This window comes from Cuculus canorus, chromosome 2 (assembly GCF_017976375.1).
Source record: "Cuculus canorus isolate bCucCan1 chromosome 2, bCucCan1.pri, whole genome shotgun sequence".
NCBI classification, from domain to species: Eukaryota; Metazoa; Chordata; class Aves; order Cuculiformes; family Cuculidae; genus Cuculus; species Cuculus canorus.
Window position 1 is genome coordinate 71,203,318 of NC_071402.1, and position 20,318 is coordinate 71,223,635.

General features: G+C 39.9%; 1 protein-coding gene across 11 annotated transcripts in view; it reads right to left on the reverse strand.

Moving 5' to 3' along the window:
• Positions 1–20,318, reverse strand: part of FHOD3 (formin homology 2 domain containing 3) — a 403,933-nt gene that overhangs the window by 382,956 nt on the left and 659 nt on the right. The window lies entirely within an intron of this gene.

Below are 20,318 nucleotides of genomic sequence, written 5' to 3' on the forward strand. Positions count from 1 at the left end.
CTAGCTTTTACGTTTAAATACATGCTTCAAAAAGTTTTAAGGTTATTTGGTTTTAGACAGAGAAATAAGCCCCAGATGTTTCACTAAAAAGGTTTTCCACCAGGAAATTCATAGCCCTTCCAGATGTCTCAGATATCTAACAGTCTAAACTTATTTTTCCTACATGACAGCTATGAATATTTTCTTTCCAACAAGTTGCTTGTGGGATTATTATAAATTTATCCATAGGTTACGGATACAGACTACGCCAGATGGGTTTAGAATCATTTAAAAGAATGAGCAGCAATTAAGTCTTCCTAGTCCTTGCATCTTAGAAGCGATTTGCACTTTCTGTATCCTTGCATGGCATACTAAGGCACACAAAATTTCACAGACTGAATATAACTTAAAAAATACACAATCTGTATTTGCAATTACATTAAGTAAATCAAAATGCGTCCATTTCTACAAGCCCTGTCAATTACTGCTTTGACTGGACAGTTTAGCTGTAGCTTTAATGACGTGAAGACCTATGAAGTATCTTTTAGTAGTAAGATCATAGAATCATAGAAAGGTTTGGCTTGAAGGGACTTTAAAGATCATCTAGTTCTAATCCCCCTGCCATGGGTAAGGACACTTTCCACCAGACCAGGCTGCTCAAGGCCCCATCCAACTTGGCCTTGGAACACCACCAAGGAGAGGGCATCCACAACTTGCCAGGGCAACCTGTGCCAGTACCTCATCACCTTCATCATGAAGAATTTCTTCCTAAAGTCTAATCTAAATTTTCCCCTTCCAATTTAACACCATTCCCCCTCATCCTCTTGTAAAAAGTCCCTCCCCGGCTTTCTTGTATGCCCCCTTCAGGTACTGGAAGGTCGCTATAAGGTCTTTCTGGAGCCTTCTCATTACCAGGCTGAACAAACCCAACTCTTTCAGCCTGTCCTCATAGCAGAGGTGCTCCAGTCCTCCACTGGAATCATTCCAACAGTTCCATAGCCTTCTTATGTTGGGGATTCCAGAACTGGACACAATACTCCAGCAGAGGTCTCATGACAGCAGAGTAGAGGAGCAGAATCACCTCCCTCGGTCTGCTGGTCACACTTCTTTTGATGCGGCTCAAGGTTCAGTTGGCTTTCTAGGCTGCCAGTACACATAGATGCAAAAGATGCAGAACGCCTGATGATGATGACTTTTCAGTAGTGTGTTATGTGTGTCTCTGCTTTTCCTAATTAAGAGGTAACCTTCCAAGGTCTCGCAGTCAGTAACCACTGCCTCTTTCTCCCCACCAGCACAGGGACTAACTGCCTTTGCTAACATTGATTCTGCACTGCAGTTATCAGCCATCTTCTCTCTCAAATTGTTTACTGTGTTAACATGATCCAGTTTAACTATCAGCAAGTGTTCCTGACATTCAGGGAATGAGCTTAGTGCTTCTACTTCTATTTCAGACCTGAGGAAAGGCTTGCATACCCATCTAAGAAAAGAATACTACTTCTCTGTGCAGCTTTTGTCTTTTTTCCCCCTCAGAAAGCAGCACAAGAATTCTAAGCAAGCAATGCTGGAAAGAAAAATTAATATCACATGCTTTTTCTTAAATAGGAAATATGTCAGATACCATCATAGCAGCACAACACAAGACTAGGTTTGCAGGTTTATTTAACATACTCTCATCTGGTTATTCTGGCAGCAACACCTCCTACTCCTTCTAGACACACAGGCACAATTCCCAAGGAAGTTACTGGGACTCCCCAGGGCCGCCAGTAGGCACAGACACATTCTGCACACAGAGATTTCTCAGATTGCGAAAAAAATATATTAGGAAATACTAAGCAGGAAAAGATAAAGGTCCTCATTTGTAGGGAGCAAACAAAAACCTAAGTGTTCTCCCTTACTGGAATAAGAGTCAGATCTCATCATAATCATAGTTATACACTGCCTTCTTACTCTCACCATAAGCCCAGCTCTTTGAGAAATCTGCACACAGTCGTCAATATGTCCTGTATATTAACTCTAGTAGAAAGCTCAAAAAATCTAGCTTACAAGGTCTTGTTTAGAGTATGAAATTTTGTTTAGCTCTGAAGGCAGTTTGTTCTCATCTCAATTAGCTCCTCTCTCAGAGGAGATAATCTTTAAACAGAATGGTACCTTTTTCTTAATAGCGAAAAAATTTGAACATCTTGATCTTATTTTTTATTGGGGAACAAAACACTTTTAGTACAAGAATGAAATCTATGATATTTATCTTTTACTCTCTTCCAGGTAAAGAAAATATTTATGATATGAAGTTGCACTATGCTTATAATAAGAAACTGCACTGATGAGTAACTAGATGAGTAACTATAAGATGTATGCAACAGCAGAAAAATTAATATACCCAATTAATTTGTCCTGACTGTCCTTCCAGAACCCTATGAAAATATTGATGGCTAATGAATAAATATAGTCCTTCTTTAGAAACTTATTAAATAATTGGGGTAGGGAGTTGTAAACAGCCTGCAGTATAGATCTGCAGTCAATATCTGCTATACTTTGTAATTGTTACATAAGTGATAACTTCATCCCTATGCTGGAGGGGAATCATGGCACCAAGTTCAGTGTTGCATACAAAAGCAAGCAATGCTACAAGTGCATGACAGACAAAAATCCTGATACCAAAACTTTGCTATTTAAGCTTACGCATAGTCTCTCAATCGCAGCATTAGGCTCCTCCCGTTAGCTTTGGCAATGCTGGTTTTCCTGTACATGGTAGACCAGAGGAGCAAGAGTCCTCCTACAGATGGTGTTTGCAACTGTGGCCACCACAGGCACTGGATCCTAAGTTTCAGGACCTTGTCTGGTCTCTGCCTGCTTCCGTCCTCGTCCCTCTTTGCTACACTCAACCTAGAAAGATGGCTTAGGACCAACATGCTACCAGAACGCCAGAAAAGCAGAGGTTAGTGGGTCCTGGCCCCACAGTGTCTGTCCCAAAAGCAACTTCCACATCTCCAGTTTTGCCACAGGCTGCCTGGGCACAGTAGCAACCACCTCAACCTGTTGGTTGACAATCAAACTCTGAGTGAAAAATGGTACTAGGCTGTAAAGGCGAGAGCGCAATAAAGATAGCTACACCCATAGCACTGCAGCATCCAACCAGTCCCATGCTCAGTCTGGTGGGAGAATGCTCTAAAAACCTCACGCTTGCTTCGTCCCCTTATATGATTAGTGAAATGAGCCTATTAGCAAGGCATGACTCCAACTCCACCCCTTATTTTCCCACCAAAAACGTGCACCTCTTCAGGTGCATTCAGCTCCTGGCAGTTTTTTTGTCTGTTTAGTGTCCAGCTCCTAGCAGTTGTTTTGTCTGGTAGCTGTATCCATTACCAGGGTGGACCCTGCAAACCCATCCTGTTCAGTGCTGCAGTGCAATAGTCTGGGTGATGAGATATTCAGGTTAGGTGTGATGTTGAGATGGACCATTTCTTTCTGTAGTATACTACACCCACATGACAAGGCTGAAAGGCCCCATCAAGCTAAACACCTATAATAATACTCTTGTAATTCATTTGAATTTTAGCAGACTCACTTAATTAGCTAGAGGTTTGGTTTAAACACCTGATGTGGTTCCGAGTGACCTCTTGTCAATTTTAACACGAGAGGTGGTCAGAGGCCAGCCTGTGCCACAGCCAGCGAGACCTAGGGCTCCTCTGGAGAACTTGAGCATCAGTGGATTAAAGACTTCAGCTGTTGGGCATCTGCAGTAACTTTTTTATTCTAACAGTATTGAGATGATCTAGATTTTAAAGATATTTGTGCACCTTAATGGTGAGGTGTGTGGGGAGCAGGGCTCCCTGCTAAGCAAAGTCCAAGTAAGGGTGACCGAAACAGCTCTCTTGTCACTCAGTTTGGTGGAACACCAAACCAGAAAACTGAATCCATTAAACAACAACAAAGCTTACATAGATTTAGGGCACAGAGGGTCACACTGCAGAAAGGCATGAGAGCACCTCAGCTTATAAATGAAAACATAACACAGCAGGGGCTGAACCAGGCATCCCTGCCTCCCTCCTGCTACAGCCTTGGTTGGAATTCAGCATCAGATGACACAAGCCACATCTCAGAACACTAGAATATATTGTTCTAAATGTACAAGAGACGTTCTTTCGCAGTCATAGAGCTTTTTGGTACACTACGTTCATCTTCCAAAGAGTAGTACCAAATCATTCAATAATTTCCATTCCTGAAGAGTCAGCCCTGATGGCTAAACAAGGGTGTCACAATAACAAGCTGACCGTTCTTTTGTCTGGAAAAGACTCAGTGGTTGCCAAAACCTCAACAGGATGCTAAGAGAAAGGAATCTATGTTTGTTACTGTCTATAGTTAAACTTGTGCCGAAGGTACTTTTGGTTTACAAACCACCCTGCCGAGTTACCCTTCCCATAGCTCCATAATCTTTGGTAACATTTAATTTGCTTGGAAACCTAAAACAATATTAAATATGAAAAAAATTCCATGCAAAGCCTATAGCAGTTGCTGGCTGACTGTTATACAAACCTAAATGACAGCTCGTGACAAAACAGGTACTCCAATACCATGTAGGGTGTATATTTTTTTTCCAGGAAGGAGAAAAAGCAGTAAGACTATCAAGTTCAACAATTACAAACCAGAAGCTGTTTGATCTCATATTATGAAGACGGAACAATTCAACAGCATGATCAAAGCACACCAGCAAAGGGGTAACAGTCAACAGAAGTACATAATCACAGGAAAAAGCAGGCTAAAGGATGCATATCAGCTGTGTTCAAAAAGCAATAAGTGTCCATTCAACAATCAATATCTACAATATGTTTGAAAGAGCTCTTGGAAAAATAATGTTTGAGAGTCCAGCTGAGCTGCACATTAAGGCCATGCTCATGGCCCACTATTCCACTGCATCCACTTCAGATGACTCAAGCTCTCAAGAAAAACACCTCCTCTGACTCATATCTAGAAAACCTCATTAGCAACAGATAAGCAAGTAGGAAAATGGCTTCCAAGTACCAGTTATGCATCACTGTGATATGGAGACACACAGGAAAATACTAGAATTACTTACTGTAAGGTCTAGTCTGGAGTCAAACTATTAGCCAGCATTGTGCCATCAAAAGCATGGAGAAAAAAATCCTTGCCTCTGATAACTGTCCCACTACAATCTGTCAAATAAGACTAAAATTAACCAAAATATATTTGTATTGAAAGCACTTTACAAATCAAAGGTTTCTAACTACGTATGGCAATACGGTGTGTTACTTCAATAACGAGTGCTTTGCAACCAAACCTCTTCCCATCATTCATTTTCTATGTTCCCTCCCAAAAACAGAGGGTGGTTCAAAGAAATCTGGTTTCCAAATCAAATGTTAAAATGAATACGATATTTTTATTTAGGTTCCCATTTACATGTTCCTTCTTTACTTTTTCCAATTTAACTGACTTAAAATGCTAAAGCAAATATTTTTACTCTTAACTGAATTCCTATTCATTAATACTACTCCAAATAAAATTAGCATTTTAATAAGAAACAGAACAGTAAGAAGCCTCCTAAGCCCACTTAAAAAAAAGCACAAAGGGCAAGCCTCATTAGCACCTTCCCTATGTTAACTGCATAATTGAACATGCCAAGACTAGCCTGGTCACAGCCTATGTCACAGTCAAATAGCATCACTGTCCTGTACATTGGATTTCTATTTTTAATACTAAAGTCAAATGGTCCACTCACATTTACTAATGGCAGCCCTCTCCCAAGAGGTAAGGAATGAAGATATAGGTCCTTGCAGGCAAAGGAGGAAACCGAACGTTGTTAAAATCTCCATTTCCAGATCAACTGCTTAAGCAGGAATGATATCACTGTCACAGCAAATTCTGTATAAGTTTTCATCCCAAGAACTTTTCCAACAAATGTTCAACTAACCACATGTGAGGTTTGCACTTGAGAAAAAGTAGTCCATCTAGATACAATTTTATTGCACTAACTGGGCATTTTTAGTGCATTGAGCTAGAATATTAAAACCATAACTTAAACATGTTTCATCTAAGATACATTATAAAGACACCGTTTTCCTCACAATAAATTTAGACCCTTGCTGCTACAAGACTGATGAGACTAAGTATTTTTCCTGCAGCCCAACAAAAGAGCTGGATACCAATTCATCTGTGGAATGAGTTGTCAAATTTTTCTTGGGGGTTGGCTCTTGTATACCACTTATTGTAGGGAAGATGGAAAGACTTATTATTTTTTGTTCCAAGCAACAGACATTCTTCTTTAGCCTTATTTTCACTTACAGAAACTTGAAGAATTTAAAGACAGCAAAATAATTGCCCTGCCCCAAATCATAAAATAACAGAGTAAGTACAAACCTATTTTCTCATGGGCACGAACAAAACAAGGAGCCAACAAAAGCTTACTCATCAGTGTAGTACTTTGTTTTGCTCTGCATAGCTTTAGGAGACTATGCTATGGGCACATCATAACACCCAAAGGAGAACTGCATAAACAAAACATCAACTCTAAAGTCTGCCAGCAACATCACTGGTATTTAAATTTCATGACATTTTTGCCATTAGGAGACATTCTACTGAAGAGCTTCTCCTGGAATCCCAGGCACCGCTCTCCTCTATCCACACACCTGCTCCTGCAGCTGAAAGCTGACAGCTTACACTCTCATGTGTTTCTGGGAAGAAGGAATAGATATTGTCCAAGAGTCAATATAGGAAAGAGAATATTTATTTTGCATTCTCCTTTCTGCCAGGAAAGTGTGTGTGCATCTAAGGGCAAGGTAGGCTTTGTTTGTACTACAAGGGATTTGTTTGTTTTGCTTTTATACGAATGCAGTAGCTCTACCAGTTCTAACCATCTATGTATTAGGGCTACAAAGGTTTAACTCTCCTCAACATCAAACACAAGCTCTTCATTTAGCAACCTCAAAAATCACAAGTCAGATTTATGCTACTCAGCGGAAGCATCTCTGCAACATGAGCCAGCAGTGTGCCCAGGTGGCCAAGAAGGCCAATGGCATCTTGGCTTGTATCAGAAATGGGGTCACCAGCAGATCCAGGAACGTTATTCTCCCTCGGTGCTCAGCACTGGTGAGACTGCACCTTGAGTACTGTGTTCAGTTCAGGACCCCTCACCACAAGAAGGATGTTGAGGCTCTGGAGCGTGTCCAGAGAAGAGCAACGAAGCTGGTGAAGGGTCTGGAGAACAAGTCTTATGAGGAGCAGCTGAGAGAGCTGGGGTTGTTTAGCCTGGAGAAGAGGAGGCTGAGGGGAGACCTTATTACTCTCTACAACTACCTAAAAGGAGGTTGTGGAGAAGAGGGAGCTGGCCCCTTCTCCCAAGTGACAGGGGACAGGACAAGAGGGAATGGCCTGAAGCTCCGCCAGGGGAGGTTCAGGTTGGATATCAGAAAAAAATTCTTCACAGAAAGAGTCATTGGGCACTGGAACAGGCTGCCCAGGGAGGTGGTCGAGTCACCTTCCCTGGAGGTGTTTAAGGAACGGGTGGATGAAGTGCTGAGGGACATGGTTTAGGGAGTGTTAGGAATGGTTGGACTCGATGATCCAGTGGGTCCTTTCCAACCTGGTGATTCTGTGATTCTGTAACAGTCCACGTTTCCCACCTGTAACTAACGAATATAGGAATGAATACACAAGGCTTTCAATATTAGGTTGTAATACACAATTTAAATGTAATTTCATCATTATCCTATTTTTTTTGTTAGCACTACAGATTACAGCAGCACCTTTTTCACTGGCAGCCCTCCAGAAATTGCTTCCAAGAATCAAAAAAATCACAATACTACTATTTCCAGGTTTTAAATAAGCACTTTTCTTGAAAAACTACAGCCCCTCTCCAAGCTAGCTTTTTTCTATCATTATCTATAGGGAAAAAAAAAAAAAAAAAAAAAGACAGGAGCAAGTCCTAGTTACTTGAGATAGTTGTTCCATTCACAAGATAATCATCAGTATAGTTTCATCTAGTGAGAGTAAGGAAGTAGCAGCAGCAGCCAAAATCTGTCTTCTTGAGGAGGGCAACTCATAGCAACTCCAAACCAGTCATCACTTGTAAACTGAGTGCGCGCCTCCTGCTACAGTGTGGGCTGTGATACTGAAAAATAGCAAGGGGAAGGGTAGGAAGAATGAGAGATGGCACAAACACTGCTTTGCTACAGAGGCCTTTGTAATTGCCCAAACACCATGATATGTTTGTATAAACATTCTGTGGTTTGGGATTTGCACTCGACTTACTTCTCTGCAACAAAAACAAACAACACAGTAATTAGCTTTAATAGCATCTGATTAAGTAAATAGGTTTTTCCATTTCCATTAGTAGCTCGTAAAGAGGGACACAAATATGAGCACCACGCACGTCACTGCCCAGCGATGACAGCTATACAATCAAGCAAAAGTAAGTTCCGCTACAACAGCAAATATGACAGTCGCATTCCCTGGCAGGACAGGCACAAGGTTACACAAGTATGCTGTTGTAGGCTATGGTAAGAACACTTACGCCAAATCACCCATATACTTCCGTAAGCAGCTAATTACAATTTCTCACAACAAATTCTATCAATATTTACCAGAGACACTCAAAACCAAACAAAAGGTTCAGTTTGCTATAACAGATTCTATTGCAAAATATCTTGACATAACACTTAGTCACAGAGTTACAACTGAAAAAGTGCAGTCTACAAGAGATACTAAAAGGGAGTATGTTCATGATTATATTCCTGTTTCTGGACCAGGAAAACTTTATAGATCCTCTTTTTTCCTTGTGTATAATCACCCCAGCTCCATCAGCCTTTGATTTTCTTAGTAATCTGCCTTTGGAAATAAACAATAGAAATTATTAGTAGCCATATGGAAATACAACATGAGATCTGTTACTTTGGATTGTTGAACACCCAGCTCATTAAAAAGTAACATGTAGACATGACTTCAACTTTGATATCAACCTCCTGCAACCCAAGTACAAAACACGTCAGTCTTGACTCAACTTATTTAGAATAAATGGACAAATAACCAACATGAGAGAAGAGGCAGGTATAACACTGCTCTGACTGCATCTACATATATAGAATTGTCCCAGACAGTAATATTTTTACAGTAACTGTAGTTTATTTTCCCTTCTCTGACTTTAACAGCTAAACACAGAGACTGAGTAAGTGCAGTCTGCATCCCATGCTGGTTCCTTCAGAAGAATTCACTGAGGAGAAAGTGTGTGGGGGTGTTTCCATTTGAATAATTCTTCAAACTATATTTTATGTCTTGATGCTTAATTATGTCAGAGATTTAGATTATTGTTTTTATTTCAAGAAATCTAATTTAGTAGATGAAGAACATGAGAGCATAATTTTAATCAGTCTCCCTGGAAACTTCTTAAAATAACACTAGCTGATGACTACTCGTGAGACAAAGTTATTCTCCCCTCATCAGCCGAATATATCTTTCTGAAATATTTGCTAGGATATCAGTGACAAACCATAACAACATGAAGGAAGTAAATATAGCTCAGTTTACACTTCACTGAAAAATATTTCTAATCTCCTTTTTGTCACTCAAATCACACCTAGCTGTAATGATTTCCAAATGCTATGGGCTTTTACCAGTGCCTTTCCCACAAAAGCAACATCAATCTAAAGAATGGTTTTAAGGCAAGAGCATTCTTTCTGCAGCCTATCAGAACTATCAAGTAATTTAATGCAGTAGGTCACTTATTTGAGGTGCGACCATACTAGCCAACTTCATCAAGTTAACAAAATACCTTGTTCAAGATAAAATCCTAGAAGTCACTGGACAGCATTCTGCCCGTTGCCTTTGTCAACTTTTAATTATGTCACGTTACCAACAAAATGCCAAAGCAGAGCACAGCTGATAGCACACAGCATGTCTGAGTAACGTCTATTCTTAGCCCGCAATTCAGTCAGCACTCTTACAACGGCTAAGATTGAAGCCCAAGACAGCCACGTTACTGTATATAGGCCACTGCAATTACATGTTGAAACATGTTGAGAGAACGTGACGGTAAACTGGAGTCATTGCTGGAAAGAGCAGCAGTAGACTGTTGCACTGTGCTATTGGATGTCTTTATTGGCAGAGCATACACACACATCTTGCCCATCTTGATTAATAGTTCACAAAGGAAAACATTAAAACAAATGACAGTTTTACTCCAGTTCCTTTCAATTCAGTTTAGCACTCTCTTATAAAAGACACAACATTTTGGCAAACTTGAAAATCAATATCCTTTTACCTTTACTGGCAGTTGTTCAGATGACTTAGCTTTGTCAACGCTAAAGAAGCTCAGTGCAATACTACCCTGAAAACACTGTTGAGGAGGAGACGACTCAGTCCTCACTCTGTGCACTCCTGAACTTCTATGCTGAGACAGCAGTTACAGGACCTGTGCTGAAACAGCATTTGCAAGGACAATTTGCATACAGCTTCTAAATACCTGTCTTTCACAGCACTGAATAAAAATATTCTAAAATTTCTTTTCCATAAGCCAGAAAGATTTTATGCATTCAAGTGTTAGCTCTTCATTAACAATGTTAAGCTCTTACTGTATTTTTCATCTTCAGGAGTGACATTTTCAGACCTTTCCTCTACCAACTATACAGCCTTTATTTTTTCCCAAAATAAAAAATATTCAATACCTAAGCTTGCTCTGCAACAGACAGCTTCAGACTTTGGACCTACAGGGCTTAATATTTTGAGACTATCAAAACCAAACAAAACAATGACACCACAATGTGATGACTTCTCCTCTAGGATACACCTAAATGATTTATCAAATAGTAATGACTTTCATACACTGAAACTGCAGCTGAATACTAATCAATTATATGAAGAAGAATAACGCTGCATTTCATTACGAGTTTCCCAGGACCTTTAATCTTTTTTTATACAGTTTCTGAAAACTAGCCTAAGCAGTATTCTCTTCCTCTTCACTGTCTTTGCACAGATGAACATTAGGAGATGCTTCCTTCAAAAAACTGACCCCTTGACAAAAGAAAAACTGCAAGTAATAGGTATATGTGTCTGAAGACTTTGAAGATCAACATATGTACAAAATTAAAGCACATCCAGTTAATAAACAGAATATTTACATCGCCAGATAATTCTGTCCATTTCCAGATTTCAATCTTACTGCAGGGCCTTGTTTATCCAAAGAAGACTTCTTTGAGTGCTGATCACTTCTCTTCAGCAAGTGAAATAAAAGCACCATAAAAACTGAACTCTCAGAATCTGTATAGTAAAGTTCAGAAATGCAAAGGTATAGGAATACTCTAGGCTTATCAGAAATTCACGTTTATAATTGTGCTGGCTTTTTTCCTCCACATTTCAAAATGAAGCAAAGAAAGTCCATGAAGACAACAGGAAACCTAAAAGCATAATTCAGTAGCATCTGAACTGAGAAACACAGTATAAGTCTCAGAAACAATATTCCTCTACCTTCTGAAAGACAAGGATTTTCTTCTACCACTACCCCAAAACCAACCAGTTTCATCAGAAAAAAATGGCTCATTTTCCTTCTTTAGCCAAAATTCGAACTGCAAGAAGCTTCTTAACTGCAGTAACACACACACGTAAGGCAGAATAACACTCAGTAAAGCCATCATACATTAGCTGAAACAATATTGAGACAAACCAACTTTTTTATTAGGCTAAAAAAAGCCAACAACTGAACTCAGCATCTAAACAAGAACAGTTACTACGTAACAAGGAAATTTTAACAAATTTTAATGCACTACTAATAACTGAAGCTTACTTCTGCTCAAAAATGTGAATAAAATGGAATATTTCAGTTGGAAGGGACCTACAACAATTATCCAGTCCAAGTGCCTGATCACTCAGGGCTGACCAAAGGTTAAGGCACGTTTTTAAGGGCACTGTTCAAATGCCTTGTAAACACTGACAGGCACAGGGCATCCACCACCTCTCTAGGAATCCTGTTCCAGTATTTGAACACCCTCTCTGTAAAGAAATGCTCCCTAATGTCCAGTCAAAACCTCCCTCAGCACAGCTTTGAACACTTCCCATGTGTCCTATCACTAGACAGGAGGGAGAAGAGATCAACATCTCCCTGTCTATTTTCCCAGTGTGGAAAGGGGACATAAACAAACATAATGAAGAGTATTACAATATAAACTAAAAGGTGTCTAAGACAGGAAGAGAATACTTGCGTCACAGGCAAACAAAGCAGTGAATACTAAATTCAGAAGAGTTGCACTTCTTTCTGCCTTGTACAGCCACAGGAAAAAAACATCTAATATATTATAATCAAAGTAGAACAAAAAATTCACAGTGAAATGAGTCCTTCAACTATGACCAGCAATGTCCATCGCAATACATTATTCTTTTAGAATACCAACAAAGGTTGAATCACTCGCATCTGTCTGAAACAAAATGCCATGTTTTAATTATACCCTGCTTTTCCACTTGTGAATAAAGCCTGCATGCCATACATGTAGTTGCTGGAGAGCTATGGGTCTTCTGCACTTGTAAAAGAATCTTGACTCAACTGGTAGCACGATACCAAGGACTTGAAAGAAAGAATAATGAAAACATGGAAGAAACGCATGTAGCGATTGAAAAACACAAATAATGCAATTTGTCCTAGCAGTATCCTTATTTCCTCAGGGAAGTTTTTCAAAAAACGTACATTAAAAAATCACATTACAGTTTCCTATAAATAAATCAAAAGGAAGGAATTAGACAAAAACTGCTAATGAAGGAAACTTTTGAAATTCAAAAAGCACTACTCTTAGGATCAACACACTTTCATAACCAGATATGGGTGAGCCCTAGCACTCACCACAATCAGCCTTCTCAGTCCTTGCATCCTTTTTCAAGCAATCAGGTTTTTTTAAAAAAAAAAAAATCACAGCAAAATACAAAGAAAACCCCACAAATTCATTTACTTTTGATAAGCAATGGTCAGCCACAGAGGTCCTCATGGCCTATAAGACAGGGCAGCACAGACAAACCTCACAGTTTCTGTAATCTCAGCTTTCTTCCAAGGGTAACAGCAAAGGGTACCACTTACTTTCTTTCTTTCTTTCTCCCCCTTGTTGCTCATTCCCTCCTCTTCTGCAGCTGCTCACCACCTTTAATTGCTCAGGCTCTGCAGGACTGCTATGCTTCTCAGGTGCAAAGCATAAAGCTCAACAAGTCTCCTTAATTCTCTGCCTGGTGAACCTGGGAAAGCCTCCTTCATCAGAGACACCAACACCTCCCATAAAGAGGGCAGAGAAACTCCAGATTTTTGCAAGTTAGCTGCCTCACAGTTCCAGAGATGAAGGGGAAAAAGGAACCTTTTTGTGCATGGAGCCAAAGGTCATGCTTCAGGGACAGCTGCTGTAGTGTGTTAATAAACAGAGGGTAGATATGTAGCTCTTTCAATTTCTTCGCTTCCCATAAAATGCCAAGTGTTTCCCAGTACTAGAAGTCTATTTATGTCTGTCCCACAGCTAGAACAGGGTCACCACTGGTGCTTTAGAGAAAATTCAGAAATTCTGTTTCTGACAAAAAACAGGAACAAGTCCCCGTTTGGCATTTTGCTAGCACAAACGAGATTTGTTTTAGTGTCCTCATCACAAGCCCTGCTGTTACACTCTTTCCTTGCAAATCTTGATGTAAAATAGCCTTGTAGTAATGAAGTAAGAAAACAGACAGGATGTGCTTTTGACTTTGCATATGACCCTTGGATGATTAACCTAGCTGGCACTGCTATGAGAGCTACAGCTACCTCCTTTGCCAGCCCCCAGATCACACTACGGGGTTTACAACAAACACGCTGAGCAGCCCCGCCAGACAGAGGCCAGGAACTTCTTGCTGATAGCAGAGCCATCATAAAAAACTAGGCACAAAATCCCCAGGCAGCTCACCAGCAGCTGAAGCAGCTACTTTGCCTATGAAGCTGTTACATGTGGCTCCAATACGATATTTACAATTCTAAATAAAATACTTATTTTTCTCAATTTCACTTAAAAGGTTGAAGGGCTTATTAGTAAAACCTCTCCACTACTATATGTATCACACACATCTTACTTTAATCTGTATTACAACTTCTTTGTTTATGCATCTTTTTCTTATCTTCATCATATCAAGAGTTAACTCTTGGTAAACACAACGCAACAACTGTCCAAGCGTCATTTTTCCAAGTATATACACTTTGCCTTAAAAACCACTCTAGAACTACAACTAAAAAGAGATAAAGGTGCTTTTCCAGTCACCTTACTCTTTGCTATTCAGCCTAATGAGTACTGACACGTAAAATCATGACTGAAGTGACCAAGAGATTAAGAATAATGCATTGTCTTTGTTTAGCAATAGTCACTAGGCATCTGGGATCAAAACTAGCAATTTTTCAGGACTTTAATTCACATAAATATCCTACTTATAAAATAAACAGAGGGTCAATTTAGAAGTACGATTACTCAAGTCAAGTAGTCATACTGAAAGTAAAAGAAAAGGTCTAAGCCTTCTTTTTTGTTTTCCTTTTTTTTTTTTTTCCAAGCATTCTTAAAATGCTGGGAATGACAGAATTATTTTGGTTTAAGTGGTTGGAATTGCAAACTGCAATGCATTTTTTTAATATATGCGTTAAGCTGATGACATGTGGAAAATGAACTTTCAAGTCTCACTCACCTTTACTTCAGTAGTTTCATATGCCAGATGGTTGCAGATGTTTCTAGGTGGCTGGGCCTACTAGAGATCTCGCTGCTACTTTTGTCCTAACTTGTTCCCCTGTTAAAAATATGTAACAACATTCCTTGCTGTCTTATTAATAACTGTAATACAATATAAAGTTAATATTAATATAATGCAATCCAGGTGGTGTGGAAAGTGATGACAGAGGTGTAGTAGCTGGCAGTCTTTCCTCTGAGCCAGTAATGAAGTAATATCCTAGCACATGGGCACAGCCCACTGAAACATTACTTACCAAAAAAGGCATATAGGTTCACCAAAAAATACATGGCACTTTTTGAAAGAGCAGGGGTATCAACCTGTCCTGGCTGAATTCCCATCAGAGAAGTGGAATGTAAAACCAAGTAGTGTTGTCATAGTTGATAATGCGATGGATGATCAACTTGCAGCCTGACTGCCTTGCATACAGGTGCATATATTCATCCTTATGACACAGTGAGTGAGATCAGATAGAAAGGAAAGGGACTCTCATTAAGGCCTCAATTACTTGTGGAGCAGGACAGCTGTGCAAGCACAGGAAAGAGAAAACCCCTCCTGAAAGTTTTTAGAGCTTTTGTTCTTATTTGGGACAACGTGAGAAGAGACTGCAACACACCAAATCCCATGATTTTCTCTGACCATTCCTACACCAATGCAAAAGCAGGCTGAAATTGTCTTAGTCTCTTGCTAACTGAAGCCATTGGCAATCTTCATACAGCACTTGGAAAAGTTTGGAAGAAAGGAGGTATCAACAACTGATTTTGAAAGAAAACATCATAAGTCGTAGCTTCAAGTACAAGAGTTGGAAGCCAGGTCTAGGGTCCGCTCCCCTGCTTTTACAATACAGCTTTTAAGCCTAGATCAAACAACTGAACTGTAACTTGCCCAAATTATAACTTGTCAGAAAAACCTTGAAGAACTTCAAAGACCTCTTACATTAAACTGCAATGATAAAGCCCAGCATTTGACAGTTACTCTGTATCGGCTATACAAGTATCTCTGGGCCTTTGAAGGCCCACAGCACAGAAGAAAATAAGCTGCCAGAGACTGGGCAGCTTTTCACAGCTGTGCTTTTGTATGGGTGTTTATACTCCCCCAGAGGACTCTAATGCAACTTGTGCTTTCAAGTCAGAAGACGGAGCTGGATTTTACCCCCTCTGCCCTTATAAATACTTCCCTAGAAAATTCAAGCACACGTGACCACTACAGGGTCCATCTCACGAAGCATGAGGCTTTGTCAGCTCCAGAAATATTTGGCTAGACCCCAAACACTTTGGAAACCTGTTGGAAATTACCATTGTGTTAAATCCCCTCTTCTCACAAACGATATCCACTGGCCTCACGGAGAATATGAAAGACCTAGGCATCTTGACAGCCCTCAACTAAAATATTCCCCAGTCCTCAGTGGTGACATTTGTAGAAGAAGCCAGTTTCTCCTGCCTGTGGGTTCATTTTCCCCAGGACAACGATGATGGTTGGACTTGATGAACCTGGAGGTCTTTTCCAACCTAGTGGTTCTGTGATATTCCAGTTTCCATGTTCTATTCCTCAGCTCCCATGAAGAGAATAACAACCAAACTAAAACTGTTCTCTTCAGAGGACAGCTGCCCCATTTATCACTATCTACAGCAGGATCAGGATCCAAACCACCCTCTCTTCTTCTGCTTCTTCCTCAACTCTGTGCACCAAGGCATTTTTTAACAGAAACCCCGGGAAAAGGAGCCAGTTGGTAGGTTTTCTGCTCTCAGAAACCCAAGGCTGATGCCAGTATATAGCCTGGCATTGAGTTCAATGCCAGAGCTGAGTTCCATGCCAGAACACAACCCGATGGAACAGACCCTGCTATCAGTTTGCATCACACCATGCCTGAGAGTCAGCTTTGGCTTTAATCTAGGGCTAAATCACAGCAGCTGAAGATGGAAATCTGGATGGTTTCTTTATGAATGAAACTCCCAAATCCCTCTTGTGCTCATTGGATTTATTTGCTTATACCACTGTTTTCTGAATGACACTGTTCCTAATTACAAATCCTTGGAAGAGATTAAAGCACATAAATTGCCTCCAGTTTTCTCAGAGGGAACAGGAGGTCAAAGCAACTATATTTATAGCACTATATCTCCCCTTTCCACCATGACCACCAGTACACCATATGCACCGAGAGATTTTTTGGGTTTGTTTTTTTTTTTCATTATTACACAAAGTATTTAAATTCTTAATAAATTAGAGTGTGACTTCCTATATGATTGTAAACATCTATTTCTTATAGAGCTGCCCCAACACTGAACAGTACTGTGGAATGCGAAAACAGAACATGGCAACATACTCAGCATGTTGTAATTACATGAATAAATTGTAATGAAGATGATCTCTAAAAAAAGCACACCAGTTGACATCGGCCATGTATATATATCCACTTTCTTGAAAGACCTTGTGTCAGCAAGTCATAAGTATCAAGTAACTCAAAGCAATTCAAAACCAACAAACCAAAAGTACCAAATTAGATTCGAAGCACATCATTGGCACTGGGCCTGATCCACAAATTTAGATCCAGTTCTGAATTTTCCCAAGGTTCACAGAAGTGGGCAAAAAGGACATTTGAATTCAGAGTCAGGACTAGATCCAGTTCTTCGTACAACAGGCAGAAAGAGGGTTTTAAAATCCTCAGAAAGAAAACAGTAAAAGCCAAATCCAAAGTGACACTTTGGGCAGTTGAATCAATATAAGCAACCCACAAAAGCTCTGCCATGTGGCTTAGTTACTCAGCAAGAACTTGTAGATACGGCTAAAAATATCACAACAGAATTTGTGGTACTTCATTGCATCAGCAATGCATCACCAACTAGCACCAAGGCACCTGAAACTACGGGGCAAGTGTTCCTGATGGCAGTGCCCTGCCACACGGAGTTCAGTTCAGCATACGTGCACTGGGTACTCCTGCTGCACACACAAGGCAGCATGAGCACAACCAAGGGTAAAGCAAGCTGCTTCATCCAGAGATGTGGCTGTAGGGAAAGGTGTGTATGCAGAGAGAAACAGCATTAAAAGAGAGTGAGGGAGAAGGTTACAAACAGGCATCTAATTCCAAGTGGAAGAAGGATTGCAGACGCCTTTCTTCTCAGTTTTTTCTATCAACCAATTTAGGTGTTCCACCTCATTCAGATACTTGATGCATTCCTAACAGTAAATCCCATCCTTCAACTATACCTGTATATTTCAAGAAAAGAGGTAGTAAAAGAAACATATGAACTCAAGAGCTGTACTTCCAAAGAACTGGAATAAGGAAATGTTGCCCTTTGCACTCAAACTATAGCATGTATTAGTTACAAAAATGGTACTAATGGCATACTATGACAGGTCAGAAAGTCAAAGCATTTTTCGTCTGAGTTTTAAATTACTTTCTTAATAATTGTTTATAATATTTAACTTCCAATGACTCGCAAGATACAAGTTATTTTATTAACTACAAAAATCCTGTTATCACTACAAATTTCAACTCAGCAATGGCAAAATCTCTCACCCACTGAAATGAGGTGGATTCTAACCATTGACTTCACTCTTTCAGTACTTCATCTAGAAGGAGATGTACAAACCAGCCAGTGATTCAAAGGCAGCAAGTTCACACCTCTGTTCAGAGAATAAGAATATTCATCCAAGTCAAAAGATGACAACCTAAAACTGATGAATGAAAACTAGCATTGACCATTCAATTTCACTGGCAAAAAGGCCAACACTTCATAAGATGTCAGGAATAATTTAGACATCAGCATTACTATGCATTTGAGATATAAACTCCTACATCTATTCCAAGCTATTTTGCTCTAGTCACCGTCAAGATACTACATGAACCATTAATCCATTAACTAATTTTCAAAGTAAGTAATCAATCAAGACTCAAACGCGTCAGTGTGAACTGACACCTGAATTTCAACCTCTGCTCTGCTTTGACAGCCACATTCCTCCAAGACCAGAGTTTGTCCTGGTCTCTGGGAGAAACGGAGCAAAATCCTTCTCAGTCAACTAATGCAGTGATCTTCTGGAGACGACGTGAATACAGTCTTGATGAAAAGGTGCAGGAAGAATATCCCCATCTCTGAGTAAGAAAATGGAAAGCCTGTCCTTTAAAAGTGACACAAATCAGTTGGTTCTAAAAAAAATCACACAAAAAAGATGTAATGCCAAACACAGAGAGTGCAAGCACACACAAAGAACTAAGCTGTCATTATAACTAGTAAAGGTAAACAAACAAGTCTAATCAACCTCTTTTTTTCTTCTTCTTTATTGCATAGGCTAATAGAAGGCTAAGAAACTTAATTAAGGCACTCTAGAAACAGTAGCTTGTTCTGCAAACACAAAGGTAACTGTAACCATGTAAGCAGAATTCAATAAGCCCGCCCACATCATTACAACAGTAGAAACAAAACGTACACCAGAGTCAGAACCTCAGATTAACAAGTCCCCAGGCCAGGACTGGCCTTTAGCAGAGCAGCTATCTTCCCATAGCTGGGTTTAGAGCTCCTCTAGAGTCTTAGGCCATCTATCAACCCAAAGGCTGCAAGTCCAGCTTCCAGACATCAGTTAAACTTGAGAAACACATTGCATACTGAAAGGCAGGAGTTAAATGTATAGAAGTGGCCATGGATATTGGGTGGCTCCTAAGACACTAAACCATGGGGAGAAGGAGAGTGGGGTTAGTATAGGATTTTTATAATAAACCCGCCAGGACAGCATTCAAAACCAAGTAAAAGAAAACACAATACAGAGTAATATCTTTGAAAATGAGGTTGAATTAACTATATATCCAGATCCTAAACTATCTTTTAATTTAGTTCATTAGGTGCTAGAATCCATCCTGCCTTTCTTTTAATTAGCTCTGACTCAAAAAAAAAAAAAAAAAAAGAAAAAGAAAAAAAAAAGGCACCTTAGAAAACAATGGGACCAGTCTCTGAATTGGGGACGACTGAGCACATGAAAACAGAATTGACCCAGCGCACCAAGAGCTTGCAAAGGTTTTGTGCATTAGGCAGAGCTCTCTTCAGTGGATGCTGTATCCTTGGCAACTATTATGCGAGAAACGGTTCTACAAATACAAAACTTCTGTCTGCTCCAAGAGCTCTTTTCTGAAATACTTTTATGAGGGTCTGGATATTCTTAAATCTAAGGGCACACACAGCCCTTTATCATCTTCCCACAAGCTCCCAAGAGCAAGATAGAAGACAAGTGATGTTAAGAGAGTACTTTCCTCCTACTTCATCAGAGAGCAAAGAAAAGTTTTACAACTTTTACTTTATTTTCTTTTGGGAGGGGGAAAGAAGTGGGCATTTTGTCCTTTTTTCTTGAGTGCAGTCTGCACTCACGATACAAGATAATCGTGAAAGGACGTTATTATCATGTCAATCGATGGCATTGCTTTGAAAACTGAAAAAATTCAAGGATCATGACCGGGTGCCTGCCTTCAAGGTCAGAACTACAGATGCCAGCGTATGTATTAGGAGAAGCATGCAAGAAGGGATAGGTAAGATTTGGCGAGGGCCGCTGCAGCAACACGCTGCAGCTCTTTGCAAGGCGGACAAGCGGTACCAATTGTTTGAAGGGCAGCAGACAGGCTGCTATTTTTACCAAAGCCCTGGCTGTAG